Source organism: Seriola lalandi, unplaced genomic scaffold, assembly GCF_002814215.2.
Source record: "Seriola lalandi dorsalis isolate HSWRI2012SDOR001 ecotype SW California unplaced genomic scaffold, Sedor1 jcf7180002054945, whole genome shotgun sequence".
Lineage (NCBI taxonomy): Eukaryota > Metazoa > Chordata > Actinopteri > Carangiformes > Carangidae > Seriola > Seriola lalandi.
Genome location: NW_019525496.1, coordinates 4,225,932 through 4,248,723, shown reverse-complemented (window position 1 = coordinate 4,248,723; position 22,792 = coordinate 4,225,932).

The following is a 22,792-nucleotide window of genomic DNA, read 5'->3' as shown; positions in this document are numbered from 1 at the left end:
GTGAGTGAGTCAACAGTCAGGGCTAAAACACAAACCCAACTACTAATGAAAATATGAAAAGTTCTAGGCCACAAAACCAGCTCAGCATGAGCACTCTTATATCACTACTCTGGAAAACAGTAGCATGATAGCATCATAATGCATGTGCCAAGCAACAAACAACCAAAAGAAAACATTAGCCCAGTCAAATTACATTAAATTAATTCACAATCAGTAATGCAATTAAGATCGCAAGGTTCAGCAGCAGCGCTACAATAGTGAACAACAGGAAAACCATGACAACCACACAGGCAGATATGCAGTCATCATGAAATATTAAAAACATACAAAAGCGAGGTCCTGGTGTCTCTGCGACGACCACTGCTACATGGACTTGTTGGCGAGTGAGGGTGCCTGCCCTAAATCTACAGTGTATGTGAGGCACAACAGTGGTGATGTGGTGAGCAGCAGCAGGTCAAGCATGACAACTCTCTCCAGATGATATCTGATCACATTTGAGAAGGGAACTTTATTACACGAATACTGAACAGTGCAGTATCTCACTAAAGCTGTCAAAGCCTGTATCTCGTCTAAATGAAAGTGTTTAGTTTTGTAGCTGCAGTTACCTTCAGCTTTACGTTGTGCAACATGCGGCTGTGAGTATAACTGGATCACACAGATATGAGAATATGGGAGCAGTTTTAGTGTCCCTTTAATGGCTTTACAGCTTCTTTTACAACTGTTTTTTTTAAGCTTAACTAGGCCCTTCATGCTCCGACACACCGCTACATAGCATTAGTTTTTATCACCTTAATGCACTGTGATACATCTGAATACCCTTTTTACACCATTTTTTCCATTTTACTACATTTTTCCAATCGCCTCCAGTTATCTTGCTTTGCTTGTGCTTGGTGCTTTATTGTCTCTTGTGATGTTATTTGTAAAGCACTTTATCATAAAGTGCTCTGACTGGGAGAAAAAAAATCTGGGATGAAAAAATGGTTTAGAAGTGATGTTAGAGCCAAAATATCTCCACCAGTCGGAAAGGTCACACAGTTTATCAAAGCAGAAAGATTATTTTCTGAGTTTGTAGTTTTAATGAGAAACAGTGAGAACTTCCAATTGAAGAAAATCCATGCAAAAATAAATGAATTAATCAATTAATTAAATTTTAAAAAATGAACTGTCACGGGCACTTGTTAATCTCTTGAAGTGTTCACATTGTGTTCCTGATGTGAAGCTGTTACTGATTCAAGGTTGAGTGGGTCTGATGTAGTTGATAGTCTCTGTAATCTGAATGAAAGGCTGGAGAATCACTTCAAATAATAACTCATTCTCATCATTTTGAAACCAATTAAAAAGTTATTGGTTTGATTTCTCCAGTCTGGCTCCAAAATATGAGAAGAGATGAGTGAAACAATAATGATCACTGTGTCCTCTGTCCTTGATCCAGACACAAGCTGTCCCCACACCAGACACATTTGTTCTCCAGTGTTGTGACTTCTGGGTGGGCACTCATTATACTTTTTGGTGGAGCTGAACAATTAATTGAAATATTACTGAAATCGAAATATGGCCAAGCGTAATATCCAAATCACAGGAACTGCAATTTCTTTTGATAAAAGGTAAAAATGTATCACAACACACCATAAATGAAGCATTGTGCTACAGAGATGCCCCCGGCCTACAAATCATATTCTCCAGACGCACAGGAACATGCTTGACTGGTCTGCCAAAATAATCGCAATATGATTTTTTTCTTTGCATATCATTTAGCCTTATTTTTGGGATATTTTAGTTGAGCACGCCGGTTCTTTTGTTCCTGACACACAAACCCCTCAACATGATTGTACTGAATTGAACCTTCGCTCAGATATATACAGGCTGACCTGCCTCCTTGAAATGCAGAGCAGAAGAAAGCATAACATCAAACACAAAATATTCTGCCCCAACCTCTTCAAAGACAACAAGCTAGAGAAGAATACTTAAGCTGAGTGCTGCAGGCATTATTCACTGACACTCCTGCTGCGTTGTTTCGGCTTTTAAACAGCAATTTGCAAATTCTGTTTGGAGTGTCTTATGAACAAATCGTAACTCCACACATACATCAGTCAAGTGTACATAGAGTGCGACTTGTTAAGGGTCAACTATCTCTTTTTAACATAAAGATCTTTTATCAATTCAGCTATGATCCATTGTTCTCCTCTTTGATGAACAACACAATTACAAGAAACCTTTCAAAACTGCAGAAGCCAAGAGCTGTCACGTTCACACACATTTTCTCAACCCCGTTATCTCACAATCACAACATAATTATCTTGTTATCTGTGGATAACAAGCTCTTTCCTTGTGAACGCATCATAATTATCTTGTCATCCTGAGATAACAAACTTTGTTTTCTTGGAAAGAGGGGTATGGCTCCACAAAAACATGGACCCAAATCTGACTTTCAGGTTTTCAGCTCAGACTGGCTGCATCCCTGTTCGTCAGTCCCTGAAGTTGATCACACTTTGTGATAAACACACTTCAGTAGCGTTGGGCAAGTTACTTACAAATTGTCAGTGTCAATCAACTGCTCATTACTTATGACATGCTGATGAAAAAAAAATTACAACACTAATTAGTAATTAGTCACATTACCTGTTACATCACAACCTCTATTATAACCTTCAAAGCCTCCACACTCAAGCACCTCACATCCATATCCAGTAACACATAACCAAGTACTGCATTACTGTCAAACACTAAATTGAAACTTATGGAAAACTGATGAAATCAGACTGTTTAATGAATCATTTAGAAATTTAAAATTCAGTCTTTAAAAATAGTGAAACCTACACCCTGTTGTGTCATAGTACAATCTAGGGCTGGACAATATGTTATAATTAGAATTTTTGCACACATGTTAAATGTCTATATTGTGAAAACTGAGTTATTACAACATTTACAAAAAAATTTGACTGGTTGTGAATGTTTGCGTCTATGAAAAGAATACACTACAAAGACTACACACTTCTATGAGCTCTTGGTTTTAGTTAGTATGCTCTCTGGTTAAGAGGTAAAGTCATGGGAGTCAAACAAACAGAGTGCAGATTAAACTTTTTTTCTGTCCTCACAGCTGATGTCAAGAATCACAAACAGCAGGATGTGTGCAGGCGTTTGTGCTCTAACCACACTGAACCTTATTATTAAAGTGGACATCCATCCTCTTCTTAGAGGAAGCATCAGATATTCACAGGCCACAGCTGTATGGGAGAACCTGCACTTTGAAATATGCATAATAATGACATAGCAGCCTCGCAAGCGGTGCAGGAAGTTTTTGTTGCATATGATGATTATAAAAATATGACCTTACATATTGCCCCCCAAATTAAAAAAATATTTTCATTACATTTTTTAGATGTTAACAAGTTGAATATTGTTATTTTACACACAGATTTGCATATGCGCCAGGCGCTCAGTATGTCTGTATAAAGGTTTGACATATCTGCAAAGATATGCAGACTGAGCCATTAAGCAATGATGTCATCTTTTGCATATTTGATATTTTAGCACCAGCTGAGACAGCCTTCAGCTCATGATTCTGTGTTTACACAACTGTTTGCATATTTGATTTATCGATCAACTAGTGGATACCTCATTAACATTCACCGCAAAGCACTGCAGTTTCCGTGACACAGTCAACATCTATAAGAGGACACGGTTTGAGCAGGACAGAACCTTTCCTTGTCTCCCTGCTATGCAAACAGCTCATTACTAATGACTCCTGTTTGAGCACAAAGTGGGGACACGGATGCTCTGGCTGTGAGGGCGAGCAGCTCTCTGCCTGTCGCCGCTGCCTCTCTGAGAGCTGTCCTCTTCAGACGGGCTGCTCCTCCAAGGGGCCCCATGCGGGAGCTGCTGAGCCTGCAACAATGTAGCAGCAGGCAAATAACAGCAGCAGCCAGCGGCCATTATCCCAATGCATTGCAATGCATTGTGTGATCATGTCCGCGAAGACAGAATATGTGTGTGTGTGTGTGTGTGTGTGTGTGTGTGTGACTGCCCTTGCTTTTGCTGAAGTGGCTGTGTTCATGTTCGTGTGTGTGTGTTCTTACAGATGACCGTTGCCTCCTCTCTTTACAATAGACCACCTCCCAGCCCTCCTATAGAAAAGGCCTAAGTGATCACTTATAGCTGCCTTGCTTGTGCACAGGAACTTGATGAATGGTGTTTAGATAGACTGCCTGAGTAAGTTCACTCCACTAAATCATAAGGCAGAGGAGGGTTTATTAAGCAAACTAGAGGAAAGTACAAGTCTAATGGTCCCACTTGCAGGTTCATGGACACAACAACATGCCCTACTGTGTTAATGCTTAAAGCTGCACCAGCTGCAAAAACGAAAAATGCTGACTTAATGTGCATCTTTAAGAATGCATGCTGGTTTCAAGTTACCTCAAAGAAGGACATTTCCATTTCAGTTTTTGTGCACTGATTTCTTCAGTAGCCTTGAAGGATTTCTCTGCAGAAAAGTCTTCCCAACTGTACATCTTGCTGACTTCTGCAGTTAAACAGCATGTGATGCACTCGTCAAAGTGAGACAAAACAAAAACATAAGCTTAAGGCATCGGTCCTCCCATTGCTTCATGAGGTTATTTTAGGTTCATTGTGAGTTGTAAGCAGTTTACTTCAAATGACAAGCCCTCAGGCCATTATTTTTGCAGCAGTAGTGTCCATTCTTGACTTTCCCTTGATAACTTATGATTGACAGCAACTTCACTGATAAGACACTTTGGGATCTGGTGTTTCTCTACAGTTCACAGGGGAGTTCATAAGGAGACGTATTTGTAGTGTTGTGCAGTGTGCTTCTGTATGCACCTAGTGGCACAGACACTGATTGAGCTCAGAGTTTATGTTTCTATGGGACATCTGATCCTATCAATAGGTCTCTGTGAAATGTTTGCACACTTGTGAGTACTGTTGCTCAAGGGCCGCCCCCTAATGGTCCACCAAACATTATTCAATGAAAAGAGTCTTAGTCAACCGAATTTTAATTGGTCAGAACTGAGGACACTCAGTCGGTCATGGACAGACATCAGGTAAACAGCTGGTCCCTGCAGTCATTAGTCAGCTATGTAAATGAACGTCTTGCGTTCCTCTAACTGGGCACATTTAGAAATAAAATAATAAAAGGGACATAGAAATGAAGTACGATGAACAGCAGAAACAGCTTCTTTAGTTTTTCTAATAAAATTGCCACAACACTTCCTGCCTTTATCAAATCTTAGGGGACACACTGCATCAAATATCAAACCAACATGTGAACGCAGGACAGTCTGCTACAGTAATAACATATGTGGAGTATGTCATATTTCAAGCAGGAAATCCAAAGTGTGATCATTTTGAGAGGCTAGAGAAGGACCCCAAGAAAGCGTGATGCAAACTCTGCAGGACAACATTTGCCCCTATCATTCATCAACCTCAAACTTGCCTTATCATTTGAAACATGTAAGTAGCCTAACGGTAGCCACTTAGCATGGTCACTCACTCTAATGATCTCCTTGCTGGTTGTTCTTACACATTCAAAATAATTGTCACTTTTGCGAGTGTCCTTAACAGGCGGCTCACTTCATGTGTGTTGACTATCACTCAGCTAGGAAAATCTTTGTTTGGGGGCAGCCCTAATTGGCACACATGAAACAAAAGGATTAATTAAGGTGACAGTTACATGTGTTGCTGAATCCTAATCACCCATGAATGTTAAGTCCCTTCAGAGGACATTAATTGTCTTGTCTAGTAACTGGATCTATAACTGCAGCCAAACAAAGGGACATGTAAACCATAGAGCATATCTGTGGGGTCACTGGGGATGTGTTGGGTCATTGTTCCAGAAGAACGCAGAGAAATTTTGCTCACTGCCAAAGCTACTCACTGAGCTCAAGGAGCAGGACCTTGTCACACTGTGGGTTTACTGCGAGGAAGGTTCTGAGTCACTTCCTGAGTCAAGCCTGGATTATACCTCTGACTCTTCTAGAATAAAGCCGTACGTAAGGTGTAACCCCGTACCTTATGCCGTAGTTTGACATGTAACTACATATTGTGGTGATGCAGACTGTATTGATTGTGATTGGTCCACTTGGTAGCATGTCTTGTCCATTTCTCTCAGTGGCCAGACAAACGCATGAAACTCATCCTGCTTTTGCATCACTGAGTTCAAAGGTCGTACACACCATTTCATCTGACGACCTCTCTCTTTTCTGTGTTGCAGTAATTTCAGTAAAAGTTACTGTTGTTCAATATTTATCAGCTCCAACTCCAACATGATCCGCTCACTTTCAATCACTATTGTTTGACGCACACACAGAATGACATACGAGCCTCACCACCAACTAACATTTTGATGGTGTAACTGCAGAGTGATGCAGACAAACTAATGCACAAGTATAAATAGTCACAAAAGCGTGGGCCACTTGATTAGGTCCGGCGTTAGTTCTTGACTATCTTAATCTGGACTGTGGTACAATGAATTCTAGGTCTAGGTCTCATTTTTTTGGCTTAAAATTCTTTATTTTTGTGACAGAGTTTTACTTGCATTAGACTAATCTATGACCAAATTAGACTGGCCTTACACCAACAACTACAAGTGTGTACGTTTCCTTTCAATTGTAATTTACACACAAACCTGTATGGATTATTATTATGAATGAGACTCAGTGTATGCACTTGAATGCTTTAGAAGAAATTTTCATCAAAATGCTTTTACATTTATCTGCCATAAACCATTTCACATCTACAAACTGCTTAATGAAAGCCAATGGAAGTGTATATTTGCCTGAGTGCCTTTGCTGATGTTGCTTGAAACACTAATCAAAATACTTCCGAGTTGATTATACTTTTATGAGGTCCTTATAACACTACCAGACATTACATTTTATGCTGATTATATGGCTTTCATTATTTCATATTAACTACTTAACCACTACTTTTTAGTATAACATTAACATCGTTCTCAAAAGGCCATTTAAAGAAGGCTGTTGCTTTTACACTATTGCTGAATGTTAAATGCGTTGTATATAGATAGGTATTTATAATTTAGTCATTATAGTTCCCTTGCACTGAAGTCTGGTTCTCTTTCTAATATAATAATAAAGCTCTATGTTATGAATGTGTCACGAGGATAAATCCTTGGATCTACTATAAATCAAAATCAAATTGAGCTAACTGTACTTTCTGATGCCGTCTCTGACTTGCCAAGAAGTTAGAAAATGTTCGTTATTTCATCAAATACCACACACTGTCCCTAGAGTTGTGAAACATTTTTTCAGTGGCAGATTCTTGGCTCTTGATACCTGTTCTACAAGTGGAGCACAATGCCAACAGTGACAAAGATGGAGATACAGTGTTATTCCAGGACACTGAGAATATGTCATGTGTCTATTACACTGTGGAGCAATAGGCTGACTGCTCTACTCATCTCCTTTCGCTTCCATTATTTTCCACTGATAAATGACTGTTGCAGCTGCCCCTGATAAGAGCCTTCCCTGCCTATTCATCAGCTCTCAATTCAAGGCTTTACACTTGCAGCACAGAGAGATCTACAGTTGCAGAGTTAGTGACTCATGGTTCACTATCAAGGAATGAGCTGCCACTGCAGCTGTGCTGTTCTTTAACAGGGTGTTGATACATACCAGCTGCACTCACAGATATACCTACACATTCATTCTTAACTGTATTGTTTTATGTGCCTCACTTGAGATTGTGTTATCACTTTATATTTCTTTACAAATCCGACAAATTAAGAAAATCATACACTGGGTCCTCAAAGTGTCTAGCATTGGTAGCATGTCATGTTTCATGAATTGAATGTTACAGTATTTAAGCTTTTTCCTTTTTAGCAGTAGAGCAGATGGAAATGTCTGTTGGTTGGACTTCATCACTACTAGCAGGCTGACATTTGTGTTTCAGGATGAAATATCTTCACAACTACTGAAGTTGAAATCCGGTACAAACATTCATGGTCCCCAGGACCCGCCTTTGATGATCCTCTGACTTTTCATCTCGGACCATCATGAGATTGATTTTCTGTTTCTTTGAGGGACAAATATCTAAACAACTATTGAAATTTTCTACAGATTTTCATGGTCACCATTCATGGTCCCTGCAGGGTGAATCCTAATGATTTGGCAATCCCTTTCTTTTCCTCTAGAGTCACCATGATGTTGACGTTTTTGGTTTTGGGTGGACCTGCATAACCAAATAAGCCCAGTCCCAGATCAGGCATGCTGCACAGACTATGGTCTCATGCAAACCCCTCGAGCAGCAGGCACACAGAGGGGGCTGGTAAAGAGACTGATATAACAGGGCATGTGAAAAGTTTATGGATTTATTTTTGTTGGTTCACTGGCTGGATTTGTCCTGACATGCCTCATGGCCAGTCTGGCTATGAAGGGTTTGGTTGTACCTGGTTGGTGCGTGAATTACATGCTGGTGGGCGGAGAGAATATCAATAAGTAATAGCAATATATGTGACTTTCTGAAATCGCAGTGGGCTGCCGCTAGAACATGTATATAAGAGAGAGCTGAGTACAGTTGTTCTTTAAAAACCGAGCATGCTTAATTAAAATGGTGAACCGCATAAAAACATCAACATGTTAGCACTCAAACTGGAGATGTCCTGGTTACATGGCGTGCACCTTAATCCACTCTGTCTCAAGGCCATTGAACTCAAAGTCTATTTTCTCTCCAGAAGAGAGGGAGAGGATTTTATATATGTCAGAAAAGGTACTTTTTTTAAGCTGAATCCAAAGGGAAGGATAGCATCCAGGTTTTTAAGTAGCCCTGGCTCTCACTTTCACATATTCAAAAAAAAAAACCTTTTAATGTACAAAATCCTGAATGCTAAGGGGACAGGAGCCTTCTCCAAGCCATGACTCCAAGTGCAAATAAACATATAGTGAACTACGTTGCAGGGGTGGTGAGTGTGGGGGGCGGGAAAGTTATTTTAGCTTGGCTTGCTTCCAGAGGCGCAGCCAAGAAGCAAACTCCTCGCAGCCTGACTCACTGGTAATCCAGGATGGAAGGCATGTCAGCGACAGTCTGTATCTGCGCTGTCACATCCCATCGCTCAGACAATGTATCACTCCATTCATAGCACAACCAGGCTTTGATGTGCCTGGATACACCCAGTAACACTGTCCTCTTTTAAGCTGGTAAGTGGGTGGATGTTGCTGACTCTTAATCTGTATATCTACATGGTTTCGCTTCTCTGTGATCAAGCTTGCAAACTTCAAATATGAGCCGCGGGGCCCGTAAGTGTGTTTGGCAAGGGAAGGGCATAGATTTATGAAGCATAATTACCGTTAATAACCTTAGGGCTTGCAAGGTTTCTTTTCAACACTGCTTATGTAAATATTATCTTAAGGCCCTCTGTAAATTAAACAGTTCCACTTACTGGCATAGCCTTGTGCACATGTGTGAAGAACCAGGCAGAAAAGCTTGGAGGAGCCAGATTATTGTAGAACAGAAAGACGTTCCCACTGTGGACAGAATGAAAAGATAATCTATTGTTGTAGCTGGGTAAGACACTGCTAATGCCTTTACAGACTGGATGGCCTATATTTTAGGGCTAAAAAATAATGAAATTCAAAGTAATGACTTTCTCCTAAAGCAAGTATCATTTTCAAAACTAAGTCTTCCTCAGCAGTGTTAACAGACAGAAGTATTTGTGCCTTCCTGGTTTGGCTCTGTGCTTGTGAAGTCATCTGCGTGCTATTTTAAGAGCCCAAACAAGATCTAAATTTCTAAAGCTATTGTACAGTAATGTGAATGCTTCTTTTCCCATGAGTTATGCAAATCATTACAGTGCACATAAAGGAGTCTCTAGTTTGTTGTCAGATAATAAAAATGCATTTTACTGCTTAGGTAAAACTTTTACAAAAGGTCATTATTGTGTGTTTTTTAATGCTGAAAATGCAGACTCAGTGTGCTGTCTAGTCTAAAGCATCCAGGATGTGTGAAGACTGAATTAATGAGCACTACATGCAACACTCTCCCCCCTGCTCACCATTGATTTGAGCTCATCAAAACCTCATTGTGAGAAAGTGTGGTTAGCCTCAAATGATCTCAACTGGCTTCAGTCAATTAGGCTGCGAATAAGCCTTCCTGTGGCTGACACTTCTTCTTGTTAAGATGACAGTGATGACAGGGGACATCAAATAAAGGATATTGATGAAAATCAAATTGATTAATATGTTACCAGCAGGCTGGTACATTATAATGCCTCAGTGTTGTTGATGGTCCTGTGGACATTCATCTCCTGTGAGAAAATGCACTGAATCACCAGAATTTGATTTTAGAATTTCCCATCTTTATCAAAATAACCCTCAAGTATAATGCAACAAAAATAAGCCTCTAAACTGACCATAAAGCTGAATAAACTCTCCTCAGCATCAACAAAAACTGAACATTATAACCTATTATGTGTAGCTATGGATACCTAATAAACTGCCAACTGAGTATAATTGCAGTAGTACTTAGCGGAAGACAAAGGAAGAAAAAAGGAAACCTGAAATTGTAAGTCGTGAACATTATCTGCCTTGCTGAATAAGAAAAACTGACATATATTATCTGATCCTTTTATAAATGCTCAAAATAGAATTTTATGCCTTTCAATTAAAAGGGACACTCAAGCGATACATTGCTTACTATGAGTCAAGCCACAAAAGTCAAAGTCTACATTTTCTGAGATAACTTTGATCACATAATCTAGGTTATTTTCTCCTCCTTGATAAATCTCCTGCTGGTCATCCACACAAGACGTGTAACTATTTTCACTGACCTGTAAATGTAAAATCAAGGGAGTTCTCCTTTAATCACTTTAATGACATGCATGCGCAAATTAAGAGCGACAATCTGTTTTTCTGAGGGATGTCAAAACATAACATTAGGAGGGTTGCCATCCACCTGTTTTTATGCACATTTACAATTTAGACTGGAAATGCTGAAAATTCAAAAAATGTTGAAACATTGCAAAAAAAAGTTTTTACATTTGGCTGAGATGGGAAAGGCTGGGGCATTGAGAAAAGCAAAACATAACAGACATGAAGCATGTGACTTAAACGTTCACCACAGGTTCTGCTCCACTGAAGAGACGAAAACTGTATACATGAAACCAACCAATATATTTTCATCACGTTCACTACATCGTTTTTCCCAGTCTGATCTGACAGGAGCCCCTTTTATTTTGCCATTGTATTTTGCTCTCTTCTTCTGTAATGGTTTAATGGCACCCGACGCGAAAAGTGGTGCCACGAGCTGTTTATCTTGACAAACCATCTCCTAATATTCACATAACAACAGTGGACAGTGAACAGCGCATTCACATTTTCTTTTGGTTAGACTTTTATGCTACATTTTGATTGAACCATAGCTATTGTGTTTAACAGCTAAAATTACTTGTGATGGGTTAAAAGTTATTTTCCGCCTCCATCTCAACCCATAAAGCATTTCAATTACATCCAGATTGTGTGCGTGGTCACATAAATTCCAAATTGTGCCTTTGTAAGTTCTGAGGCAGGGGGTCTGATGTCTGGTTTGTACTAAAAGCAACATCAGCAATTAGAGATAGAGAAGTAAGCTGAACAGGGGAAAAAATGTACATAAAAAAAACACAAAGCAACTGAGAGAGAGCCCAGGGAAAGAACTCCCTCCCGCCTCCAGCAAGGATATAGCCACATTTGTCTCCAAACAAAACAATAAAACCAGCCAGCCAGTAGTTGTTAATTTCCTCTTTGCTTCAATTGACTCAATAAGCTTTTTTTTGCCCCTTGGAGACAGCAGCAGCTACTCTACAGGTGAAATCAGCGAAAAATGAGAGGAGGAAATAGAGAGAGGAAGAAAAGAAAGAGATAGAGCGCCAGCGGCAGAAAAGCAATTGAGGACTTGACATCCACAAAACCCTGGAAGAAGTTAATCTAGACTGCCGTGGGAGTTTTTCATTAGCTTGGCAATCTGTTCCTGCGGTGAAGATGTAAGCAAAGATATTTTATAACTGTGAGCTCTGAGAACTCTGAGTCACAGGGAGAATAAATATGGGAACATTTCAGTGGACCAGCAGCTCACCTAAACCTTAACATCCCGCTGATTTAAAGAAACATGCCTCAGGACTTCAGGGAAAGGCTCTGGTGTATATACTGTCTAACTTGTGTTTGCTCTCAGTCATTTTGACCTGTATATATGCCATCTGTCCCACTGCAAGTCTAACAAATGTAATCAAACATAAAGCAGGGCAGAAAAGACTTAGTCCCAGCAGTTTCTCAGTCTTGTCACAACCTAAAACTTCATCTCCTCTTCTCTATCATTCAAGAAATGACAGTCACCTTGGTTTAATACTCCTCCCTTTCAGTTGGCTTCAGTGTGATCCAGGAATTTATGCAAATTCAATCACCGGGCTCATTGCAGCAGCACAAGAGCATTTACTAAATGCCTCATGTAAATCACAAGCTTGTGTGTTGCTAAATGCCACATTCCCAGCATCCTGCCAAATGAGGTAATCACACATACGAGCTCCAAACGGGAAATCCTTCCACGCCAGGATTGTGGGTCGAAACCTGCGCTACAGTGGCAATACGACCTGCTCCCATTTAATATCTTTTAAGCCTGACGCATAATACAAACCCTGTTGTCTGTGAAGGGAAGTGTGAACTCTCATGACAGCAGAGCCAGTGGAGGCCCAGTACAGAATTATAATCAGCTCTTTCTAACAGAAAAGTCATCCGGCACCATGACATACTCCTGATCCTTGGCAACTTTTAATTAGTGTTTGTCCTTCAAGCCTGTGTTCCCCACAGCTATTATGGCCCTTAAGCCCTTTGCAAATTAATTATAAAAGACTAGGCAATCATAGTAATTCAATTTGGCCCTGGGCATCAGGCCTGGTCTTTGACCCAACTCCAGTGTTCCTTTCTGTGTGGATAAAGGGTGTCGTGGGGTGAGCCTGGGCCTAACGTGTTTGAAAATGAAAAATCTGTCTCATGTTCTGATGAACTACAGCTCCTTTTACTCATACATTTAGCTGCCGTTTTAGCCATATACCTGATGTGCTCATCCACTGCTGTTACCAATTGTATTTTCGTGTGGAAGCGTGGGGCTGGTGATATTCTATATTTTTCTTATTTTCAAGAAATCTCATTAAACCTAACCAAAAAAAACCCAACAATGAATTCATCCTGCTAAGTATAACCTGTGTAACCAGAGCCTGATGTGACGTGTGCTCGTGCTAAACAAAAACAAACCCACTAATCTCCAAAAACTAGCCGTATGCCTACACTCCAAGTTCGACAGTGACCTTCTTTAACCTTCTCCTACCTACTCGCCTTTTTTTTTTTTTTTTTTTAAAGTATATGTTTTTGGGCTTTTGTGCCTTTATTGGACAGGATAGTGGAGAGAGACAGGAAATGAGGAGGCAGAGAGAGGGGGAATGACATGCAGTAAAGGCCGTCCGATGCGGGACTCGAACCGGGGCCAACTGCAGCGAGGACTGTAGCCTCTACACATGGGGCGCCTGCTTAGACCACTACGCCACACGACGCCCCTACCTACTCGCCTTTTATGAGATTCCAATGTAACTGCCAGTCATATAAATGAACCCATTACAACTTTAAATAGTGTTACAAATTCAGGTGAGTACTGACAAAGTTTAACCTGCTTTACACTGAGCAGGTGGTGACAGACCGATATAAGTTTTCCCCTCGGGGCTCACTGTAGCTGTGTGCGCTCGCTGCTGACACCGTTCAGCACTACAAACCTGTACAAACCTGTGTACTCAACTTGACTTAAGTTGACTGCTGCTGATACCAGCTCTCATACAAAACTCGCTGCCCTCGACACTTCCCGTACATGTCGAACTGCAGCCAGTACGCTGAAGAAGAGGCTATCTTCAAAGCTTCCGAGCTCATCAGATTTGATCATGTACCAGAGTCAGACAGTAGACTCTGTGCTTATACACTGTAAGCTTGTAGATATTACTCCTGATTCCTGCTGCCTATGGACTTTGGAGAGACTAACTGCTGCAGTATATTCAGGTTACACAACATTTAGTGCCTGTTTTTGTTAAAGACATACACAATTATCACAGACCTTTTTGATTTCGATGGTGGACAATGGATGACACAAGTGTTTTTAGAACAGGGAGAATTTCACAGGCTGATGCTGGAGCTGCAGAACATTTTCAAGATTTACTTTATGATTTAAGGAGCCAAGTTTGACACATGATTAAAATACTAGAAGCACAAATCAAAGAGGACCAGACCAATTACTGCGATCTAGCTGATCTTGAGCAGCAGCTGGCAGCATGAAAGACAGAAAGACACACACACACACACACACACACACACACACACACACACACACACACAGCTACATTGCATGTCGCCTCAGGGAGGCATCATCTTTTTCTGTGTCTCTCCTACAAGTTCATTCATAAATATAAAGTGCAATTCTCATGAACTTTTTGGTGGATGCAAAAACAAGCAACAGTGAAGGTAAATACTCCTGTGCACTGATTATATTTATAAATACTTGAGACAAGCTTGCTATATGTAAAGAGGAGAGGTCAGGCAGATTGTTTTCACGTGGAGTTATGTTTGGTCTTGAAGCCAACGTACTGTGCTCTTCCATCATTGAGCAGTTCCCCAGAGGAGGTGAGCTGTACACACAGCAACACAGTGGCTACCACAGGAAGGTAAGTGTTAAAGTAGGCCAATTAGACTGTGGGGATTGGCTGGTCTGAGCTCCAGCCGTGGAAAGGAGGCCAGGACATGAGATGATGAGCAGTTATTCTCCTCCACTCTGCTGGCAAAGCCTTCCTGGCACATCTGTAACGTCAGAACCACAGACCTGGAAGTTACACCGCCCCACAGAGTCCTGTTCTAGTTATGTCATTTAATAATGTGCCGTGCCTGAAAGGTCCCCTGTAGCAGAATGGTTGGTCTCCCCTTTTTCTATAAAACAAACTGACTGTAAAATATCTACAGAGGATGAGGTAACTATGTCTTTGTTGGCTTTCAGATTTCCCTTTTGTGTGTTTTCAAACCCTGCTCAGCGATGAGAGACAGTGCAGTAAGTGTCACATGCATCACAATACATGTCAGCAAGGGATGAAAAAAAGCCTTTCTCAAGTTAGCAAAGCAAATGATAAATTAATGTATTACATTTTAGCCCTGTGATGTATTACAAATTCACTTCACGTTTCTATTGGATCTCTTCTCAAACTTCGTATGGCTTACAGCTTAAAACTGACTTAAACCATTGTTTATAAAATATTTACATTTCAGTCAGCCTGACTCTTAGTCTGATAATTGTGGGCGTTCTGGCTACGTGTCATTACAACTTTGCACTAGCAATTTCCGTTATAGAGATTCAGGAAATGTACTCTGGCAAAACAAGCCTCCTAATGCCAGATCACAGATTAGCAATAGTAACAGACTCAGGGGTGGGGTGGGTGGGGGGATGGGGGGCTGTCAAGCTCTTGATATAAATGCAGAAAACCAAACCTGAAACTTGCCAAAACCAAAAACACAAGAGAAAATGTGTATGGAGATTAAACTGTGTGTTTATTTGCTCTGACTCAAGCTGCAATCTATAACATGTTCAGCCAACTAGCGTGCTACCTAAAGTGGTAAGCAAATATACAAGGAGCACATCATTAACTTATTGTTTGTGGGGTTGCAGGTCATATTATAAAAGCCTATTTTATGACTAGCACATACACTGTGTAGTACGTAATTTCCCCTCTGGTGGAAGCCAGCCAGGAATGCTATCAGGGTTTAGGCTAATGTTTAGGCTAACCACTTTAGAGTGGTCTCAGACCTTTGGACCCCACTGTATGTAGTCATCAAGTGCAAATTTAAGAGTCTCATTTTAAACGAGTCAGCTGGAAATATTAAAAAAGCCAGCCAGAGACAACCAACTGTTGGCACTAATGTTAGCTTCATTAGCCCAGATGAACTTGTCTGCCAGAGAGAAATGTCATCTCAGAGGGTAAAATTGATGGTTGCTGGCTAAAAATGAAACAGGATTTTCCTTTTAAGGGTTAGGAGGATGAGGCTGGGATAGGGCAGGGCAGGGTACGCCAGTGAACTTAGTAGGAGGACGTAAGTGTTAGTGCTATTAGTCATTGCAGTTGTTTCTGTTTGCCAATCAAGAATGACCCTTTAAGGCCCTTGAACATGGTTGGACACTGAGTTGTAAGACTGCCCCCATACTCACCAGGAGTCCTTCATTATTCCCCAAACAATCTCCACTGTGAGCAACACAAATATGTATCGGTAGTGCCAGAGCTTGTAATTTCAAACCTCCAATCTACGAAACATGGGGGAAAAAAATTTGGCTGACGCAAGTGAGCTGTCAGTATCTCTATGAACATTAATGAGACACAGCGACGAGCTTGTATTTTACAAAAAAAGAAAACATGTTGTGTCATTATGGATTTATGCAGAAATATCTAACACAAACCGTTTTATTGTAAGTAACATTAAATGATTTTCAAATTGTTGCTTGGAAAAACCCATTGTCTTCGACGTCATTGTTATGACAGATGATTGATGGAACACACGCGGGGTATGTTCTCTGCAGTACTTTGATCATGTCTGAAATCTGTTAAGCATGTAGCCCAGGGAGACCATGTTCATGTCTGCTGCAGTACAAAATGGTTTTTTACACACAGTACTTTATATTTGTGTACAAAATATACAGGGCAGTTTAATGCTATAGAATTGTTTAAACAGCTTTTGTATCATGTTGCTTTCAATGATGGAAAAGGTCAAATGAGGACAACATGAGACTGCATATTTGCATATAAATCTACTGGTTTTATATCAAGGATACAACAGTTTCCAATGGTTACCTCAGCCCCTGAGTGTCAACCGTGCACTGTTTGTAGAGCAAATTACATTTATAAAAGAAACAGAGGAAAGTACATCTTCTCCACATAATCCATAATCATTACACAATAAATGCACTGTGTCCTCAGAACGATCATGTATGCAGAAATAAGAGCCAAAGGCAAAAAACAAGAGAAATCCTTTTTTCTTAATCACCAAGAAAGCAATGCAATGAGTGTGTGTATGTGTGTGTGTGTTTGTGTGTGTTACAGCCCCATGAGAACAGGCAGTTGTTTGATTGCAAAGCACAGATATGTGTATAGCAGGGCCTGGAGGTCAGCGCGGTAAACAATACTCCCCGTGATAAATCCTCCTGTCGGTTCTGTGTGTGTGCCTCGCTCTTTTGATTTATTCCTTCAGAGAGCATGAGGAGAAGGCAAAGAGAACACACAGATAAATAATTCACAGGGACATTAACATCAAAGAGGGCCGCGGGGAAACAAAAACACGGCCATTTGGGTCGATGTGCCGTTCTGGATTAAACCAGACATAGCATTTGTGTGTCTGTGCGCTTAATATGGCCTTGCCGAGAGAGGTCCCTGTTGCAAGGCAGGTGGACGTTAAAGCATGCGTGCAAACACAGACACACACAGATACACACGGAGTGGATCACCTGCTCCATTTCACTACTGGAGATGAGGTTACATATTAGAGAGGAGAGCGGGACTAATTGATGTCGATGTTTTTACATTACTTCAGTTCCACTAATCCCCCAAGGACGACAGGGAGCTCTCAGAGCCACAACTGTTGTTTTGATGATAAATAAGGAAAATTAGCCCCCAGTTGATTGTCTTGGTAGTGTACATGCCCACAGGGACGTGTCTCACTGGTGAATAGCTCGCGATGGCAATGTCTCATCAAGTGCTGTCATAACATTCCCATCCTGAGCAGCAGAAGGGTCCTCGCTAATTGCCAGAGGGCGTGACGCCTCTCTCCTTTATACTTTCCCTTCCACTTGGCGCGAGGAGAGCCTCTGGCCCATATGGAAATGAGGGCTAATTATGGACAAAAAAGCCCACGAGGCTAATTTGATTGGAGTGAGCAATAAAGGTTAATTGAGCTAAAAGCGATGCTGTGTTTATTTTCTGACTGTTGAAATTTAGTATATCAGGTTGCTGGTGAAAAACACAAGTGACAGATAAGCATATCACCCCCTGTTTCACCACCAACGTTTCCTTTTCAGTCAGCCAGAAGAACTTTAAAACCCAACAAGCAAATTCAACAGATTTCAATGGTGGTTAAAGGAAACACCCACTTGAGGCAGCTGCAAGGAGGCCAGCCTATCTTTCACTCACACACACACCCTACTACAGTAAATACAAAGGGCAATGCTGACTCAGTATTTACAGAAACTCAAATATGACTTGCAGAATGCTGGTTCAGTGTTTATTAATAATTCGTAAGTATGCCCTAGATTGCTCTCTGTGCCCCCAATTTTTTAAACTAGACATATCCAGTATGTGCTATAAAAACGAGCCAACAAGATAATAGTTGCTGACCCATTGAGACCAATAGGATTGGAGGTAATGAGTCTGGGAACTGACTCTACAGATTTGTTTGTTTAGCAGTGGAAAAAGAAAAAAGTGGTGCACGCACACACACAAAAACACATACACACACAAACAGAGCGCCTGGTTGGCCAGATATGGCCTGAGCAGCAGCAGCTGGTCTCAGTTTAAAGCTGCGACACAGACCGAGTTCTCTGGGTGACCTTGAGAAGTCTCTGGGGACGTTCACTTATTCAGCTATCCACACAGAAGCAGCTCTCCTCTGGCTGGATGGCCGGCACGTCTACCTGCTCATCACACTCTCTGACACACACTTTTTATTAATGTTGGACTGTGTGATTATCTGATGTTTTCACGTCATTAGAATATGAGCCTTGCAGGCTGTTGTATGAGTTGCATGTGGGGTGGCTAATTCTAATTCAAATTCAAACGGGCAATGAGAGTGAATTTTGCCATTTCTGATTCGGCTATTCGTTTCTTCACTAAGAGTTTTTGCCTGCCTGAACCCGGCCTGATGTCACACTTATGGTCAGTCGATCGATTGGTCAAACCATATGTCTATCTGTCCAGTAATTGTTTTCAGGGCCAATTTGCCTGGTTGCACATTCATGCTCCCCAGAGGGTGATCACCATGAGTGTTATAACACCAATGCATTGACAAATACAAATATTGTGTATATATATATATAATATAGAAAATTAAAATAACACAACACCCTTGACAAAACTGGATGATTACATTGCCACTAGATAATTACACATTCTGCATGTAGCCTGATCAAAATATCTGAGTCAAGTTATTCATGTCCAATCTCAGCAAATCCAGAAACTACTCAGCACTGTCGTTGGCAGCGTGTTTGTCAGTGAGTTTGTGTTTCTATACACTGAAAACCTGTATAGGACTTTTTTCTGCACAGAAAATCCACACGAATCGATGAGGGAATCGATAAAGAATTGGATTGATAGGCAGAATTGATAATGGCATTGGTATCAATGAAATCTTATCAATTCGCATCCCTAATGTAGAGAGCTGAAGGCAGGTGTGATTGACTCCTTTTCTGTTGCTGACTGCTGGTTTGTCTGTGAAGTGCATACAGTCAATGTTCCTACGTCAGTTGCTTGACTGACAACAGCAACCTCAGGGGGCAAGAAAGCTCACAGCATCACAGCATCCTTCAAGGCCACACTGACTTGTTTCTGTTTTTTTACACAAAATTAAACAGACCAGTTACCTAAAAACACATGCCTGTTATAGTGAGCCTCATATACGCTTTGATGGGGTAAATACAGGTGAATGTACTGCAAGTTATCAACATGGAGTTTCTAATGCTATGCAGAATTTAGTGCCTATTATTAGTGTTTTATCTCATGATTTCATACCTAGTTTAACTGAGGTTTAGTACATGTTATTTTACTATATAATGCCAGAGTATTTCTTATTAGCCTGGCATAACAAAGACACACTTTTCACAGTTCACTGCGGTGTAGCAGTGCAGTGGATGCAGCCTGTACAACAGTTAATTGCAGTTCTCTCCTCGACTCAGATATCCACATGAACAGTTTCTACACCTGTTAAAACTCAAAACCTCATTCCAGCAAGCATTAGGCTTTAGCTCCGGATTTTCAAACAGAAAAACACAGTGACTAGAGTCAGACTCAAAATAAACTTGAGGTGAAGAATCGAACATAGAGTCCCATGATCATGCTGCACATCTAAAATGCCTAGTGTTAATATTTTTAAAGGTTTCAGAGTTTGGAGGGGGCTGCATATCATCAACATCATCTAATGTTAATCTGACTGAGCTGACTTTATTCTGAAGTCTGTTTCTTGATTTAAATCTTACAGTGAAACCTGAGGTCTCAAGATGCACACAGATGCCCTGGAGTAAGTAACAGATACTAGCTGTTACAGTTCACTATGTTACGCCCACTTTTTACTGCAAGTCTGTGCATTAAAACCAATGTGGTGATCTTAAAAGGGAAATTCCACCGTCAGACAACATTTACATTGTTCTATTCTCATGTTTTTGGACAGTGATCCACAATTCTTCCCTTAACTGGGCAGTTTGAATTGACTTTTATGTCAGTGACGCTCTCTGGAGTCAGACCACTGGCATTGAATTAGCGACTGACTCAGTGAGCTTGTAAAAGTTTTGTTTGAGGTATTACAGTCAAATGGGTTTTATTTGAATGTTATGCATTCAGCTGTGAATGGGAAACTGTCCCCACAACCCAGTAAAATCACCACAGCTCCTTTTTCCATCAAAACTGTCTCTGTAGCAGCTCCCAGATTTATCTAAACCATCAAGACAATTTCTGCTTTTCAGCTAAGCAGAGACTTCATCAAACTGTTCAACTAATACTGAGATGAAGTTTCACAGAAAGACCGAATATAAATTTAAGTTTAGAGCTGCTGAACTCTGTGTGTGATATATGTATGTTTCATAATCTAGATTTAAACATATTTCATGTTCTTAATTAAATTGTCAGATGTATGTTCAATACATCCTTTCCTGTTCATGATTTACATATCTTAATCTTAAAATCAGTTTTTTCTGTATCCTGTAATTTATAATAATAGAAAAGAATAATACGCACTTCAGATTATCAATTTCAGCATGCCATAATTTCTCAGTAAATATTGTGATAAGGATTAACAGACTCTTCCTCTGTGTTTTTGGATTACTTGGTGTTTGCTATTGTGATGTGGTGTGAGAAGATTGATGGTATTACGGGCGACAGATTTACAAGGATAATCTCCTCTAAGGGTTTAACAACAATTTGTAGAAAGACTTATCTCTTCATCCCGCTGCATTAAAGTCTATAGGAGCTCCAACATGATTAATGCTGATGATCAATGATGGTGAACTTTAGAGTGGTTACTTAAAGCTTCATAATCATTCATACAAACATACAGAGACAGCTTTATACTACAACAGAACTGCTGCAGCTCAGATTTTAAATGTCACTGGGATGTCTTCTGCTGTTGGTTGTCATTTTCTGACATTAGGATCTACTGTATTTTCACTATCAGTGGTGCATAGCCAGAAAAAAAAAAAGAAAAAAGAGTGTGGTTATTTTGAGATCAGCAGCACAGCTTAAAACAAGAAGGAATACATTATTGGTGTGGGAGGCCTGGCTTTAATCACGACCTAACAAATCACATTCCATTACTCTTTTAGTCACAGTGTTGCTGAATGTAGGAAAAGGTTCAGTAATAGTTGACTTGCAGCCAAATTGAATTTGGCAGCAAATCACTGGAACAATAAGAAGGAGCCAGTTCCTGACACCTCCAGAGGATATGGCCATGTCCACAAGTTTTATGTTGGGCTGACAATCACTAACAGCAAAGCCACCAGCGTATTATATTGTAGTTGGAATGAAATATATCAGGAAATTAATTCAAAGTCAAGGTGGCCAACATATCATCCACAGATAGAGGTTTGTAAGCTTCAGAATAGGATCTGCTCGTCATGACAGTAGTACAGAACACTGACACTGACACGGCTGACACTCTCGTGTTTTATTGCCTTTCCTGCTACTTCACGAAAGTCACACCATGGAGATTTATGAAACAAGTGTGTCCACATGAAGTAAATGTCACGTCAACATCTCACTGTTCCAGGAAACAGTTATAATAAAATGCAAGATAGATTCAGTATTAAATATATACATATTAATATTTAACACCAAACTAATACTGTATGTTCACAGTTGCAATACATATTTTTATTAGAAAGTATAAATCTGACGGTCTTTGTGAGGCTGTACTAAGACACAGTAGTGCTTTGAGCTAAATGCTAACATCAGTATACTAACATGTTTTACCACTGGTGTAGCATGTTAGCATGCTAAGATTTGCTGATCAAAGTGCAGCTGTGGTTGATTGCCATTAGTTTTGCAGGTATTTGGCCTCGTGCCTGATAAAATGTGACCAGTGTCAGTAAGATTCATCCTCTGAGGTTCACAATTGTTTGTACAAAAACTCATGGCAGTCAATCCAATAGTCGGTGAAATATTTGACATTAATGTGTGTGTGCTCAGCTGCATTTTAACAACTTTGTAACAGTTTCTTACATTTGTTAGCGCAAGCTGATTTTACATTTCATCTGAATTGCTGCTGTTGGCCGAGTTCAAATAAACAAAATTTGTAAGTGCAGGGAAACATTAAATAGATGTGTATTCCAGACAGAATCTTCCCTTGATGCAATGCTAATTAGTCCTTCAAGTGCTCCACAAGGAAATATTACAAAAACTTATGAAATATTTTTAATCATATGATAAGAAAAAAAACTCTTTCTACATGGAGCTGCCATTTTTGGGTTGAGAGTCAGAAACTTTGTCTGAGGAATAAGAATCCTTTCAAAGGACAGAAGAACATTAACA